We start from the raw sequence: 18,125 nt of genomic DNA, 5'->3' as shown, positions 1-18,125 counted from the left end.
TGTAGAAAGATGAACACTACTGTGTATCACTAGGAATGCAGCAAATGTCCAACAATAATTATGATTGCATGGAATGTTTCTGGATCTGTAGCTGGTATGGAATTTATAAAATGCCCCGGGTATTAAGTACTGAGTATATTCCACTTTGTGAAAACGATGCCCATTGTTTCTCTGTTGCTTCACAATTTCCAATCTTTATCTCATTTGCTCGTCACTACATCCCCAACAATAAGGCTATAGGAAATGTGGTAAGTGTTGTATTTTATGTAAATCTTTTATACATACCCTGGGCATAATTATCTCTTCTGTTCCCGCCTCAAGCTCCATTAATCTATATTTAATATATTGATCAATTGTAATTAATATTTTGAAACAATGCTACTTGCTTCAGTGAAGGTTTTATTTTACTTCTCAGATAACCAGCAAAGAGATAGGGCATTTTGTATTTTGTATTTTGTATTTTGTATTTTGTATTATTTTGCCCTGCTAATGAGGATTCAGTTTTTACCATGTCACTTAATAAAAGTATCTCAAATTTAGTTTATACTGCTCTAACGGGGTATTCTATTAAGCTTAATAACTATCTTATTTAGAAGTATAAATCATCACAAAAGAATATTTGCTATCCTTTGGCAGATGATCTATAGTTTTTGGCTCACTAATATAGAAATTTGGACAAGTAAAGGGATAGGGCAGCATTTTCTGGATTGCTGGGGGAAGAACATTGCATATTGCTTTGCTACAGATCATATTTGAGTGCTTGAGATTTCTCTGCCCTGGAGCAGGTTATATTACAGGCCATTTATTTGTCAGAGGAAGGTTTTATTAGCAACCAGTTGCAGGCCTTGCATGAAAATGAATCTTTTCCCAGCCTGAGCATACAAGACTAATGGAGTTCAAAATCACCCTCCATCTGAGAGCCTTAGCCCAGGATCAGGGAGGTGAGGGGGCTGAAGTTAATGTTCCATCCTCCTCTGCTCAGATGCGGCTGACAACAAACACTGCATGTAAGGATGTTATTTTCATCTTGAGCTGCTGGTGTTGACTATCAGCCGGCTATGCATTTCAGCTTCTCCACATATTTGTGATGATAAGAAATCAAAGTTGCAGCACACCAATGATAGGTAACCTGTGACTTATGCCATTGCAAAACAGGGGAAAATGATGTGATCGACATTTGTTATGAAACATTAAAAATGTACAGACATACTTAAATCCAATTCAACTGCAACGGGCATTGGAGGGTCATTGATGAAATAAGCAGTTATGTAAAATAAGATCAGGTGTTCAGCGACAGTATCTTCCATTTCTGTAGCAATAATATTTCAATGTGTTCTGTCTTCTATGATTATGCAGATAATGACTGTCTTATTTAAATGCCATTGTTAGCTGGAAACAAGACCCTGTTACGTGATTATATAAATAAGATGCTAAGATGTTTAATATAAACTTATACCCCTTAACTATCACAGAATATCTGGGAACATTCCAGTATCTGATTTGATATAACATTCAGTCAATGTATTAAAAAGAAAGCAAATATTAGATTTAATCCAACACTAAATTTTATTCTAAGGCTACAGCGGGGAGTGAGATTGTCCAGAGATGCAAAGGAGAATTAAGGTCTCGTGGTGAGAAATGCTTCTAACAGGATCAATACACTTAAAGTCACCATAGGGGTTACAAAACTATAGTATTGGCTATAGAATAACAAGACTTTTGTCAAATGTTGCATTTATCCCTAACATTTGCATTTCCTGAAAAGAAAGGACTATGTAATTACAAAGGAATAAAACAATTGTTTAATAGTCGAGCACTTGTCTAACATGTTCAAGTCCCTGGGATCAGTTCCCACCCCACACATAAAACAAAGTGAAGGCAAATAAGAAAAATACAGAGAAGAGTCCATCTAAGAGCCTTAGTAAAAAAGATAGTGTAAGCATCCTATCCTGCTGCGAGAGGACCTTCTGCTCCTTCAGCCAATAGCTGCTGAAATACCAGCCAACTGGAGCAGGAGCCGGAACCAAGCACCGAATCCAAGAGAGCAAGCTTAGGCTTTTTTTTTATTTATCTTTTTTAAAGATAAATAGACCACGCCCCAATGGTCTGGTATTTCAGCAGCTATTGGCTGAAGGAGCAGGAGGTGCTCCACAGCATTATCCCTTTAAACACTGTCCAAAGTCAGGAGTGTTTGCTTTAGGACACACCCATAACTCTGGCAGCTGTCTAAATGTGTGGCACACACAATTAGGAAAAATGAAAAGCTCTTTAGAATAATGGCCTTCAGAGCAAAAAGCTCTTGATAATACGTACCTTACTGTTTATATTTACTGACTTTCAGTACATTGGAATAACTTCCCTCTGTCACTTAAGTGTTTATACCTTGTGATAGTTTTACAGCACTAAAGCCACTTAAGGACATTTTTCAAAGATCTTATTACTAAAGAATTCATCTCCTATGTACATATCTGAGGAATATTGGATCTAGTTAATAAGAATATTTATAAATTCACATTGTAATATGTTTTGAGGTTACAGCACTTTACATCAACATTTTTCATGATGCTACTATTTTTAAATGTCTGAAACAGCTGATAATCATTTTTACTAAAGTCAAGTGATGAAAGTAAATGAGGTAAACAATAAGGATTACTTCCCCACCTTTGGGGGCTACTAATGCATATTAAGTATATGCTAACTCTGAGCAAGGTTTTTCTAACCCCAAACTAGTATATTTTTGGTTTTCCAGATGGTAGTTTAGCCAAGTATTCTCTTCGTACATCTTAGCAATAGCAGATCCATCTGGATACCTGCCTTTGTACTGAAAGAACATACGAGAAAATGTTTGGTTATTTCCATATGACAAGCTAGATTAGGAGTCTACTTACAGAGGATCTTTTCACATACACTGTGTATGTGAAACTTTTACTCATTGTATATCTGAGAAAATCCTATTTCTTACATTTCTCAAGATTCCTCTATTTCAACCTGCTCTTTATATATTTCTCTAATCTCTTTGTTTGATAAAACAAATGGCATTACTGAGAAGAATTGCTTCTCCTCGCAGACTCTCTTAAGTCATCAGCTGTGTATTGGCAGTCCTTAGAATTCAGTTAGAAGACAGGGTCTTCCCTCATCCACACACTTCCTGCACCTCTCAGTTCACCGATTCCCACCTTTTAAATTGCTTAATATGTGACTCATTAAGTGTAGAAGAGCTGCTTGTTTGTCCTTGTTGCCCAGAACCAAAATAATCACACAGAATTGTATTAATTAAATCACTGCTTGGCCCATTAGCTCTAACGTCTTATTGGCTAACACTTACATATTAATTTAACCCATTTCTATTAATTTGTGTATCGCCACGTGGCTATGGCTTACCAGCAAGATTCCAAGTGGTGTCTATCTCCAGCTGGGCTACATGGCATCTATCTCTGACTCTGCCCTTCTTTCTCCCAGCATTCAGCCTAGCTTTCCCTACCTACCTAAGTTCTGCCTTGCTATAGGTCCAAAGCAGTTTCTTTGTTCATTAAAGGTAATCATAGCACACAGAGGGGACTCCCACATCAATTTAATATCCTCTTCTATGCATCCTGCCACCTGTTACATTCCCTGTCATTCTGCACGATTTAACAGTTTGAGTGTCTGGCTTACACTGTTTCTTTATACTAAAGCTGGAAACATGTTGGAGAAGTTGATATATTTAATTTAATGTATGAGTGAAAACATTCACAGCTTTTGTATTTACAAAGAAGCTTAAGCCCTCTATTCCTCCTTCTGTCATTTCCTTATTCATATCTGTTTTCACATATGCAGGTTTCTATTTAATTAAGATTAATTAAGAATCATTCTGCCCAGTTTCCTACTCTTGATACTTATTTTCCTTTTCCAAATTGCTTGTCTCATCGTGTTTCCTTCAGTACTTCATAGCTCTCCAAGACCTTCCAGTTAATATCACTCTATTTTTTCCTAAGTACTTTGGCCAAATCTGTGTTGCATACCATCCTACATGCTAATATTTCTTAACATGTTCTACTTTTTCACCATTTCAGGAATTAGCACAATATTAAGAATATATTCCTCATACTGAGTTGCTTTGCCCATATTAATACACAGGGAGGTGCTTAGTATTATGGCAACTTGACATGCTTTGTTGATACCCATGAGAGACCTGCCCTTTTCTGAACAGAAACAGAGAAGAGGTGGATTGGAAAAGGGGAACGGTAAGAGAAGGAATGAGAGGAGAGGGAGGAGGAAAACCTGTGGTTGGGAAGCAAAACAATTCAGTAAATAAAGAAATAGAACTTTTACTATGCAGCCACACCAGCTTGAAGTACCATCCACAAGCCTTCCTTGAAGGTTAGCTTCTGCATAGACTACTGATCCCTAGTTTTCTCAATTATTACAGTAATTTCTTAAACCTACCTTCAAATTATAAAGTTAGGGAAAACCAGAATTATCCTTGCTTATTATAATTTATCTTTCTTATTTAACAAAATTCAGAAAATGAGTGAAATAATATCTAAAATGAGCCACTTAAACTATATTGCTGTCTGATTATTATGAGAACTTTTTTGATAATTTGGTCCAAATTATGATCAAATCAATGGCCACCAAACACAGAAATTATGACTCCATAATTCTCTGGCCTTTCCAATCTTCTTCCCAAATTCTTATTGCCTTGTCTATCCTTCCATATTTTAGTCACATGATGCCATTTTCTCTGTATAAAACACACATAATAGAAATGTGCCATTAGGCATGAGTTCTATTAATGTTCCTCTGCTAAATCAACTTCTGTGTTTGTAATTGTACAACAAATCACACTAATCTTCTCACATGGGATGGGTCACATTATTGCCATCTAAGTATTGCTCTGGCATTTATATTCTGATATACCTTAGGATTATATACATTGTGTATGTGTGATTATTTATGTACTTCTTAACTAATGTCTCTCAAATGAACACACACACACAAGAAACCAAGAAGTAAGCATCCATATTTAAACTTCATACACTCATTTAATCTCTTATGAAAATTTCATGGAAGAATTATACTCTTTATTCTTTATTTTCACATTCCAGCTTTATTCACTCCACCTTAATCCCCCCTCCAAATGCTTCCATGAAAGTCATTGTTACAAGTTGATATTCTGTCTTATAAATTTCTGAAAATATTCACTGGTAATCTCTGCTTAGAATAATTTACTCATTTCAATGACAGTACCCTTTTCACACTCTCTACTCTTTCTCATTTTCTTTACATAACAATTTTTACCTACTGACTCATTAAAATCTCATCCCAAGTTTCTTCTTCAATTTCTTAGGAAATTTTTAGACTCCTCAAAATTTTTTACACTTTCATTAGTACAGGAAACTCAAAGGATTCATTGGTTTTATGTCTTTGGTTTGCATATTCTCTAAGTTAAAACTTTGTGTCTACTTGGAATCCATTCCTGGCCATTCCAGTGTTGAGTTGGACTCAATATATTCAATAAAATCTTGTCCCTCTGCACAAGCACTTTTTTCCTCTCGCCTTTATATTATAAGGGCACCTCTATTCATCATTTTGCAAGTCAGATTCTGCAAATAAATCCAGTGATCTTTTCTGCTTCAGATTCCACATCTGTTTCATTTCTTATTGCTTTAAATCATCTGCTGAGGTGTCTTGATTCTATTTCATATTCTACATTTCTAATTAGATAAATATTTCAGCCCCTATTTTCTCCCACAATATTTTATTAATGTGACATTTGAGTCAATTTCTTTGCATGAATTCTGTTTCGGTTCAATCAATTTTCTATCAGGCTGCCACTTTGATCATTTGTCATTATAAAAAAATAATGTTATCATATCAGTAAATTCTCTTGTTAAAAATGTCTATTGTTGTCCAAATGCTCTAAAAATAAATGTCAAACTTGTTACTATAGCCTAGGGATGGAAGGATGGAAGCATGATTGTCTCTGGGTAAAATATCTGTAATATTATTTCAAATATGAGTCAATTTTTTTCTGAACACATCATTTTTGATGATCACATGTTTGCCACATCTCATTCTCCGATGGAACAGGAAGAAAGAACTTTGCATCTGTCTGACACACTCCTTTGCCTTATGTTGACTTAAGTAATTTCAGGGTGTTTTTCAAATATATTTTCTTTCATAATGTCTTCCTCAGTTACAGCAGATCTTCCTTAAAAAAACTAATAGCCTGCTTTTTCGAGTTTGCTTTGCTGTAGCTGTGCTAAAGCACTGACCAAACCAACTTGGGGCAGAAAGGGTTGATATCATCTTACACCATTCTATCATCAAAGGAAGGACAGACAGGAACCCAAAGAGGAACTGCAGTCAGAAGCTGAAGCAGAGACCACAAAGGAAACCCCTAACTGGCTTGCTTCCTCAGCTTGTCTTCTTATGACTGGGCCCAGCCATTCATTGGTGGCACTGGCCACAGTGAGCTGGGTTTCCTTCATCAATTAGCAATTAAGAAAATGCTGTCACAAACATGGCCCCAGACCAAGCTGATAGAGACACTTCCTCAACTGAGGTTTTTTCTTCCTAAGGGTGTCAAATTAGCAAACTATCCAGAACAGTAGTTTACTCTCTTATTATATACTTTTATTTTGTAAACCCTTTTAAATTAAAAGCAGTTATTATAGTTATGTTTCTACATTTGTTAGCATCATCTTTTATGATGAAAGTAATTGAAAACTACCAATCTTCAGGCAGGAAATGCCACTGCTTTGCAATTTTTATTTCTTATTCTTTTTTAGCTTTTTGAGACATAGTTTCTCTGTATAGCTTTAGAAGCCTGTCCTGGAACTCACTATGTAGATTAGCCTGGCTTTGAATTCACAGAAAACCCTCTGCTTCCCAAGTGCTGGGATTAAAGGCATACTTCACCACTGCCAGGCTGCTTTGTAATTTTAAGAATCTTGCTGTTTCAGTGAAAGAAAGCATTGGATTTAATTTACCAACAATCTTGTGCTCATGCTGTGGTATGGTTTCTCAGGAAGCCTCTAATAAATAAGACCTCTTTTATTTACTCATCCTATCAATTTTAGAATTTTGCTAAAAATGAAACCCCCAAAGAATGGTCCTGAAATATGCCACCCTACTTATGTTAATATGTTTACAGAGAGAGGCATGACTTGCACTCATTTGATAAATATACTTGGTAATTATGATCCACAGTATATTCCTTTTTATTTTTATCATCCAATGATGAGTAAGCAAAGATCCTCATACAAAATACTTCAGGAACAACAGGACAACTACTATTCCCGAGGCACACTCTTGGATGAGATAGTTAGTGCTCATGCAACACTGAAAAACATGACTCCCATGATTGCCAGTGGGAGACCTCCATCCATCTCTTTGCAAGGGTGTTATAAAGAACAGAAAGATATATCTAAGTGCATGCTTGCAAGCAAAACTATAAAACAGCACTCTTCTGGCACAACCATTTTGAGAAATATTAAGAACAAGAAGGTCCCTTTTCCTAATCAGTCATTATTTTTATCACTAGCCCCCTCACTTCAATGTCATAGTAATGACAGTCTTTTATTTCTGTCCTGAAACATTGCCAACGCATTTGATGGTACTGACAATTAGAACTGCTAACTATAATATAAGGTAAATCAAGAAGCCATTGACAGTGTTATCACATAAGCTGCATAAAATTCCATGTTTACACCATATGGTTGATAGGTTAATGGTATTTGTCTGATGATATGGTTATTGCTTGGAACTGCTGCCAGCACCTCCTTTGACAACTGGGACATTGTGTCCTGGAATAATAAATAATAAATGTACTTATCAACTCCATTCCTTATTATTGACTGATGAAAATACAATAATAATCCTGTCTTCATCTAAGTAGCTGAAAGACTGCTTGAAATGAGATCAATGTATCCCTGCTTTGCTCTAAAATATTAACCTTTCTACAGAACTGTCGCAAGTCATAAGTCCATCCATATTTGTAACAAACTTCACATTCTGCTGCTTTGTGGTACCTGGTCTGCGAATACAAGTTCCCTTAATATGGAGTCAGCTGGCCGAGAAGTTCTGTTTCTTTTTCCAATGTGTCCCCAAACTTCATAACTATGTCAGGCTGAAAACATATTGGACAATGTTGGCTCCAGGCAAGGGGAGGAAAGAAAAGTTTCCAAGAAATTTTGCAGCATGTTACACAGTTGCAATTTAGGATTCCAGGTCCTCAAAATCCATCTCTCAACACAGTTCATAGCATACATATAGGATGTATATTTCAAGAAATCCAAAACAAATCCGTTAGCCTATCTCATTTGTTCTCATTATGCACTTATGAGACACAAGAAAATCAAATAAAAACCAAGAATTTTCATAGGTGCATCTGATAAATGATGGTTTAACAAAAATAATATAAGGTTTGATGGTTCTCAACTACTGATGTCCAAGTCAGTGCAACAATTTCTGATTTAGTGAATTAAATAATGTTTTTCTAAGGGAACAGAAGCTACTTACATCTTTATCTAGTCCTTATGGATTATACAGTTTGAAAATCTCATCATTAATTTGAATTTTTCTGACCATTCCTCCTCAAAAAATGAATTATTTGAGACTGAAATTCAAATAACCGACGTAAATTCCAGAAGTATGCTTTAGCATTCTCAGATTGAAACTGCTTTTTCTACAGAATACTTGGTTTCCTTGTTGCTTAGATTAAAACTTCTAGCTCCATGTGAGGATTCTTTTGTACAGTTTATAGGGACTTCAGTGAAGCTGAAATGCGCAAGATGCACATTTAAACAAATAAAGAATGACAGTATATTGGGTTTTATTATATGTTTCTATACATATAGTATGTCCATGTATGTATGTTTATGTAATATTGTGTGTGGGTAATTGTACATGGTTATAGGTGTGCATACAAATGTGTGACCATGGAGAATTGAAACTGATATAAACTGCCTTTTTCAATCATTTTCCACATTATGTGTTGATGCAGGGTTTCTTCCTTGAACCTTGAACTCACTTATTTGGTTAGTCTATCTAGACAGCTGGTTCCAGAAGTCCCCTGTCTGCAACTGTGGTGCACTGTCATTATCGGCAGGCTGCCATGATTTATGTGGGTGTTAGGGATTCAAATCCTAGTAGTCAGGCTTCTGTATCAAGCACTTTACCCACCTAACTACTCATTAGACTCTGAAACAATATTCTTATTTAATTAATTTATATTTAAGTGTGTATGTGTGTGTTTTTGTATGTTTTCATACAAAATGTTATTTATACATAACATATGGATAAATGTTATCTTCTTCTACCACGGGATCCTAGACAGGGGTCTCTGGCCGTCAGGCTTGAGGCAAGGGTGTTTATCGGTTGAGACATCTTCTTGCAGACCAGCAATGAATGATTGCAGTGTTTGAGATGCTTCAGTTCTTTCTCATTGAAGGAGTATCCATTTACTGCAGCAGAACCATTGTTGCCAATGCAGCAATTCTCTTGATTTTATTATGAATAATACATTCATGTAATTTGTTAATCAGGATGGAATGACATAAAACAACAAAGTTAATATTAGGGATAAGAAAAAGTGCCTTGTCTTGACTTCATTCTGATCCCAAATATGGGGATCTTAGTTCTGCATCTGAACAAGAAGAATTAAGACAAGGACAGAGGATTTGGGCAGTCAAGGCTAATGTCAGCCTGTGTAAAGCAAATAGAAAGGAAACTCCAGAATATAGGGTACAGGGAACTAATTGACAAGGCAAAAGTGGCCTTTCAGATCTAGACTTCTAAGTCATGATGTTCTATTTCTTCTTATCCTTGTTTGTACTGAGGGGTGTCTAGGGAAATCTGCTTCATAGGAGAGATGAAGGTTTTCTTAGAACCTGTCTATACTCATAAGTACGTCTGTTGAAATTAGATTCATTATCTAATTTAAAAAAATATAACTACCAATAAAGCTGAGAAGTTTGATCAGGGAAAGGGCAATGATGCCTTGGAGGGCTCACAGGAGCGCGCTGAGTCTCCTGTGATTAACTTGTTGTCAGAACTCTGTCCTTCCTCTTACCTGGTCAGATCATCTATCTTATTTCTAAGTCTTCAGCTTCACCCCCCATTAGTGTTCATGATATGTATTAAACAAACCAGTCAACATTAATACGTAGAGAGACATATTTGTCTTTATGTATGTTTACAGTAATCACAGATCAAAACAATAAAAACATGTAAAATATCTAAAATATATGCATATGGCATTATTCTTATTTTAGATGTATCTCAAAGGCATCAGTGGTCTGATTGCAAACCACCTCCATAAGTATTTTATCAAATTAAAGTGCAGGGACTTTGATTCTCCAATGCATTTAAAATTTAGTTTTGTACTACACTATAACCTGTGAGCAATAACATATTTTAAACAGCAATGAACACATCTTAGCTAAATACAATTTTACTGTTAAAATTATAGTGGTTAACGTATAATCTTTTTGGTTTGTAGAGGACCTTGTCTCCATACATAGGGTGATTTCTAAGAAGGTCAGTGGTTCCTTAAAAATAGTTATAACATCTTCTTAAACAAACAAACAAACAAAACAGTGAAGAGTGTATACTTCCTGACTTTCCATTTTCCTGAATGAACAAAGAAGCAAGAAGCCACATTCAGGACAGGTGTATAAAATTCCTGGAGCAATGAATTCTTAGTATTTAGGAGGACTGACTACTTTTCCACCACCACTGCATGGGAGCTGAATAATTCATATTTTTTCATAAATCCCTTCATCTATCAAGCAGCAAGAAAATCCTTAAGTGAAAAACTTGTCAACTTTTTAAATAAAAACCAACATTCCAATATTTTTTTTCAAGGCCAGAAGGTTAGCCTACTCTAGCAAGTCTGGGCACGGATTCAAGTAGTCTTAATTTTTAGTCTATTAAAAGCAACTGTGTGATCTCTAGTATATAGCTATAAATTCTGCCTCATGAATTAAAAGTAACCAGTTTAAGAGCCAAAATTATGTGAACATTCACATTGTCTGAGAGGTTTTCTTTAAAAATTCTGTTGTTTTTTACTTTTGACATTATAATATTATAATATAATTATACCATTTTAAAATTCCCATCCCTTCCTCCAATCCCTCCAATGAACAAGCCCCTTCCTATCTTTCAAATTTATGGTTCTGTTTTGCAATAATTGTTATCATATAACATATATGTTTGTTTAATATATACATATATGCTTTGTTATAATATATAAACATAATGGTGAGTGGTACTGCAATAGTGGAGAACAGACATTGGTTGTAGTGCTACAGAAGGGTAGCAAAAGGGTAAACTCCTCATCCTCCTGAACACACACCAAAAGCTGAGGAGAGAAGAGGGAAAGTCTATGGACGCAGAGCATATAATTCTGTTTTTTAGGGAGACACACATGCTATTGCCACAGGTATTCCTACTAGCAATTCTTGCCTTATAGAATAGACCATTATGAAAAAGTCCCGAATAGCCTCCTTAAATCTAAACTCTTAACAATACACATGCCCATAGTTTCATATTTTTTGCTGAATTCATCAGTAGATCTTCATATTTTCTTTGCTGATCCATTTTCCTCCTATCGTCCTTTTAAACAGTACTTATAAGTCTAGGTAGTACATAAATTTTGCAAGAAATGAAGAAAGGAAAAGAAAAAATAATCTGGAACAAAAGGGAAACAATCATTTCTAAAGAAAAAAGGAAAATCTTGTGTATATACTGATACATTACATTAAATTGGCGTTTTCGTCATCCATATTTTCTCTTAGTGAACAATTTCTATATAATTAAAATATGCATAGTAGCATTCTGATTTATGCACAGATACCATCATCCGTGGGTGTCTGCCGTGCATGTCCTCACAGCAAAGAGACTCATATGAGTATCTAAAATGGGTGAGTAATGGTCGGCCTGTAGTTCAGCTACAGAAAGCTCATAATTCTTCTCCTACTGTTAAGCCCTCATGCCATTAAACGGTTATTCATTGATCTTGCTGACAAGGGGAGCAAAGCAGTGACATTTTACACTGTCGGATAAATAAATTAAGTACAAAGTCTTTTTCTAGTGGATTGTATAAATCTAGTGCTGAATGTTCCATTTTCATATATCCCCAGCTTTCTTGTATCTCTGGAATTAAAACACCAAGAAATGACATAAATTTGAAATTCTTATGTTTTAAATGAATAGTATCTTCTTTTTAAGTGACTTATCAGTGTGTTTGAAAAGAAGAAACTCCCGTGATGATTGTCATAAAAGGTAATAAATTTCAATTGTTTTCTTTTGTTAGTTTGATGATACCTTAAAAGAGAAAATTATAAATAGGAAAAGGGGCAATGGTTAAAATGACATTTTTACTCCTTTCTTTATTTTATATTATTATTCCCATGTTCTGCATCTCAGTTATTCCATAGTCTTGTTTGTTAAACGGCCTACATTTAGCATTCAAACAGATTTGTCTAATCAAGATTTGTCTATGGTTCTTCTAGGTATAGCATTGACCATACTGGTTTAATCAACAAAGATATAAAAGAAACATTGCTTCATTCATTGAAAAAAAAACACCTTTACATCCATTCCAAATTCTCTGGCAGTTGTACATGTTGGACTGACCTATATTAATATTTTACTATCATGGGCAACCACAGTTTCAATGTGACTCCCTTATCTGAACTCTACAAGCACCAGACATGAACATGGGATCCAAGCATACATGGAAGAACAGCACTCATATGCATAAAATAAAATAAATTGAAAACAAATTAAAAGAAAACGCTATATCAGTTCAAACGTGATCACTGTGTTAATTGGCTTCCTGCCACTGCGATGACCTGAGACAATTAACTTAATTAACTTAGAAGAAGAAAGATTTAATCTGGCTCTTTGATTCAGAGATTGCAGTCAGGTCCTATGCTTTTGGGACTATGGCAAAGCAGTAGAACATAGTGGGAGAAGGAAGGAGATGCTGTCCCTGCGAAAGTCAGTAAGTAGAGAAGGGCGAGTCTAAATATTTCATTCAAGTGCCTGCCCCCGGTGATCTTTCTTACCTCTGTTAAATCCCACCATACAGTTTTTATTATCTTTCTATGTAATCACAAATTGGTAATTAAGTAAAAACAAATCAAATAAACAAGAGCATACAGATAGTTGGGGCCAACAAAAAAGTGCTTATTGGCAATCACAAATGCCAGATACATGTTTTTTGAGAACAGCAAATTCTAAAAAGCTTACTGAAGGAAGTAGTGGCTGAAGCTAATTTGCTGCTAAGAATCTAATGTCTTTAGAGACATACTGTTCGTATCATTTTTTTTCCTTTTGCTGAGAGTGAAGAGGGTAGACACCTCATAAAAAATTCAATTTAGTACAACCTTACAATTCATATTATATAAATTTGTGATATGTTTAGGTATCTCTAGATATCTCTCTATATAAAATGAATGTAATTTAAAATATATAGAACATGATACAAAAGTTATCTTAATATATTGGCCACAAAATTAACAGAGATGACAGCAGCATGGATGGATGGATAGATTATACGCAGACTGACAGACAGATAGATAACAAAGAGATAAATAAATCATTTTCTAGTTTTGAATGTGTAATACAGCATTACTTTATAAATATTTACTTATATATTTTTTGTACATGTGTGTGGCTGAATGAATGTATATGCTTTGTATAGGTATAGATGTTCTTAAAATTTAGGAGAGAAACTAGTTGTTAATCTCTAAGTGAGGGTGCTGGAAACTGAACCTATTGCAAAACAATTAATTGATCTTAACTGCTGAGCCATCTCTTCAGCATCCCGAATTATTTTTTCAATGCAAATGCTAATAAATGAATAGTATGACATTTTAATTTATATATTAAGACATGTTTGTCTTTATGTTGTGTACTTTTTTCTTCACATTTAAAATGTTTTATTACAAAAGTAATAAAAAATTTAAAAAGAAATAGCCAGGTGGTGGTGGTGAATGCCTGTAATCCCAGAACTTAGGGGGAAGAGGTAGGAGGATCTCTGTGAGTTCGAGGCCAGCTTGGTATACAGAGCTACTGCCAGGGTAGTCTCCAAAGCTACACAGATAAACCCTGTCTTGAAAAAGAAAAAGTATAAAAATAAAACTAAAACATAAATAAATAAAATGTTTTATTACGTATGTTTAGTTTTGGCAGTAGGTGTGTACATGCTCTATAACGCGAGCGTGGCTCAGAGAATGAGAGTTGAGTCAGCACGCTCCTTCCTGAGTTCTGTTCAGGAACTATGGATTTCAGACTTATATGGCATGAGCTTTTGCCAGCTGATCCATTTCATATGTTCTTTTTATTAATAATTTTTCTTCAAATTCCGTTGGGAAATTAAAATGATAGTTACAGCTAGAGAGAATATCTTGCATATGTAAATCATTTTAAGTCTGTCACTTCTTTATCATCACCTAAGAAATTCACTGTTAATAAAACTAATGTATAAAAGGGAGTAATTTTAAAATATGGCTTGGAAAGACCTCCAAAATATTATTGGATCTCAATTTCAAAGGAACTTTTGAGATGCTGCTAGCTGAATATTACCAGCAAATGTCAAAACATTGGCTTGGATGAAAAATATATGAAAAGGTGTTTGAAACATTAGAGGCTTTTCAATTTAATTGATTCAAAGATTGAATGAAAGTCAAAATATTTATATATATGAGAAGAAAATAACTGCCATTTTGCTGCAATTTATTTCATTTAAATAGAAGCCTCCCACTTGTGTGTGGGATGTATTCTAAATAGTGATGCACAAATCAATTATTTGGGAAGTGAGAAAGTATGTTATATTGTAATAGCATGATGGAAATAGCAATAGTACTTTTATGGAAAACTAGGGAAATGTGTCTCAATTTTATGTATTTTCTGCCCTATCACTATCAAAATCATGAAAGAGAATAAAAAAAGTAAGGTATAGATGAAGATCAGCATTTGATGGTTATATACCTAATGAAGATCACATATAAAGAATATGAAAAGAATGATTTAAAGTTCAATAAGGTCAAGTTTATATCATTTCTAGAAAGCATTCTCTTTTATTTTTATAAAAAGGAAAATCCCAGTAAAGTTCTCACAGACCTTGAAAGAACGGTACTCAACTTCATATGGAAAAGATAAAGACCCAGGATAGCCAAAACAATCCTGTACAATAAAGGAACTTCTGGAGGCATCACAATCCCTGACTACTTCAAACTCTACTACAGAGCTACAGTACTGAAAATAGCCTGGTACTGGTATAAAAACAGAAAGGAGTACCAATGGAACTGATTCCAAGACCCAGATATTAATCCGCACACTTATGAACACCTGATTTTTGACAAAGAAGCCAAAAATATAAGATGGAATAAAGCATATTTAAGAAATGGTGCTGGCATAACTGGATAACAACATGTAGAAGAATGAAAGTAGATCCATATCTATTACAATGCACAAAACTCAAGTTCAAATGGATCAAAGACCTCAACATAAAGCCAACCATGCTGGACCACATAGAAGAGAAAGTGGAAAGTACACTTGAACGCATTGGCATAGGAGTCCACAACCTAAATTTTACCCCAGTACCACAGACACTGAATGTCTTTATTGATATCGTAACTACAAATACATGTGATTTGTATATGATATGACTGTTATGACTCTTTTGAACTTATTAATGAGTAACTAAAGAAATCCCTTTTTCATTTCCAAAATTCAACATATTTCACAATTTCTTATTCTAACAGAAAAAAAAAAAGACTCAGAACACCTAATTTGCACATTGAATTACTGAGATAGATCTTTAGACTTAAGTTACAATTTTCTAAGATAACAGAAGATGGAAAGATCTCCCATGTTCATGAATCAGTAGGATTAACATAGTAAAAATTGCCATCTTACTAAAAGCAATCTGCATATTCAATGCAGTTTCCACCAAAATTTCAACACAGTTCTTTACAGACCTTGAAATGACAGTACTCAACTTCATACAGGAAAAAAAAAAAAAACCAGAATAGCTAAATCAGTCCTTTACAATAAGAGAACCATTGGAACTATCACCGTCCCTGATCTCAAGCTCTGCTACAGAGCTATACTAATAAAAACAACATGATATTCCCTCAAAAACAGGCAGTAGATCAATGGAATTGAGTTTAAGACTCAAAGATAAATCTATACAACTATAGACACCTGATTATAAAAAATAAGATAAAATTACACAGTGCTCAAAATAAAACATCTTAAACAAATGGTGCTGACATAACTGGATGTCTCCATGTAGAAGAATGCAAATAAATCCAAGCTATTACCCTGCACAAAATTATACTCAAAGTGGATCAAAGACCTAAACATCATTCCAGTTAAACAAATCTAGTAGAAGGGAAAGTGGGAAATAGCCTTGAACATATTGCCGTTATCCGATTCTTAACTCACCTTCAGGTCACTAGCATCTCTCAGGCATTTCAGATAATAAGGTCAACAGCCCTTAAAGGATGCCTGGCCCTATATTAAAATTTCTTTAGGCATTGCAGGGGAATTGTGTAAATTATTCAGGTCTGAACACTCTAATGAGAGGGATAGAGTAGTTCATTTCTGGGCAGATAATAACACAGTGCTGTAAGTTTAGGACTAGCTGTCATGTCCCCACAATTACAGCAATTATATTAATATATAATAAATATAAGCCAAGAGCAATGGTAAAGAAATAAAACAGTAATACTTCTGAAAAGTGCATGGTTTATAAATAGACAACTAAGAAGATATACCCAACATTCTCACTCCATCATGTACTTCTTATAATTGGCTTGCGCTGTACCTCTACCCTGAGACTCCAACACACGAGAGATGTCTACTAGCAACCTCCTTCCATTTTGAAGGCCATCTCCTCCTACGTTTTCTTTCTATTGCAGTAAGCATTACCGTGCTAATATTACCTTCTTTTTGCTCCGTGTTTAGGTTTCGCTCCGTGTTTACTCAAATGTGGAATATGTCTGTACTACAAAAGCTGAATAGAAATGCTCGGCAGTGTGTATGAGGTCACTTTTAGATTTGAATAAAAACGTAGTGCCTAATTGATCACTAATAACAACGTATTTTTAATTCTTAAATGTTCTTCTTAGTCATTTGTCCTCTCAGAGAATTTCTAGGGATTCCCTGTTCACATTCTTTTTCTGTGCCCTTGTTCCAGTCTTAGAGATCAGCTCAGGCGTTTAAACCAATCAAAACAGATATTGTTTCAAAACTTATTCACATCCACTGGATAATGGCTTCTCATTATTTATTTGTTTGTTTCTTTGTTTATTCATTTTTTTTTTTTTTTGAGACAGGGTTTCTCCGTAGCTTTTGAGCCTGTTCTCAAACTAGCTCTTGTAGAGCAGGCTGGCCTCGAATTCACAGAGCTCCGCCTGCCTCTGCCTCTGCCTTCCGAGTCCTGGGATTAAAGGCGTGCGCCAGTGCCTGGCAATGACCTTCTTTGGTAAGAGTTAGTCTTTTTGTTGTTGTTTTTGTTTTTGGTTTTGGTTTTTGTTTTTTGAGACAGGGTTTCTCTGCAGCTTTTAGAGCCTGTCCTGGAACTAGCTCTTGTAGACCAGACTGGTCTCAAACTCACAGAGATCCGCCTGCCTCTGCCTCCCGAGTGCTGGGATTAAAGGCGTGCGTCACCACCGCCCGGCTAAGAGTTAGTCTTAATATTATAAATATTTAAAATCATTACACCATAAAATCATCACAGTTGTCATGTCGTACACCCAAGATTAAGGATGTCTCAACAATGTAAACCACAATGGAAGAATGTAGAAAAGATGTCACACAAAGAAATTTTTTTAATCTTTCTTTTCATTTTTTATTGATTTTATTGAACTCTACATTTTTCTCTGCTTGCCTCCTTTCTCTTCACTCCCCTTCACACCCCTCTCATGGTCTCCAAGCTCCAAATTTACTCAGAAGGTCTCATCTTTTTCTACTTCTCTTGTAGATTAGATCCATGTATGTTTTTCTTAGGGTCCTTTGTGTTGTCTAGGTTCTCTGGGGTTGTGATAGGTAGGCTGGTTTTCACAAAGGAATCCGTAAGCAGCCCAGAGTTAATACACGGCTAGTATTACTCTCCACTTACT

Source organism: Arvicola amphibius, chromosome 11 (assembly GCF_903992535.2).
Source record: "Arvicola amphibius chromosome 11, mArvAmp1.2, whole genome shotgun sequence".
NCBI lineage: Eukaryota > Metazoa > Chordata > Mammalia > Rodentia > Cricetidae > Arvicola > Arvicola amphibius.
This window is presented reverse-complemented; position numbering follows the sequence as displayed.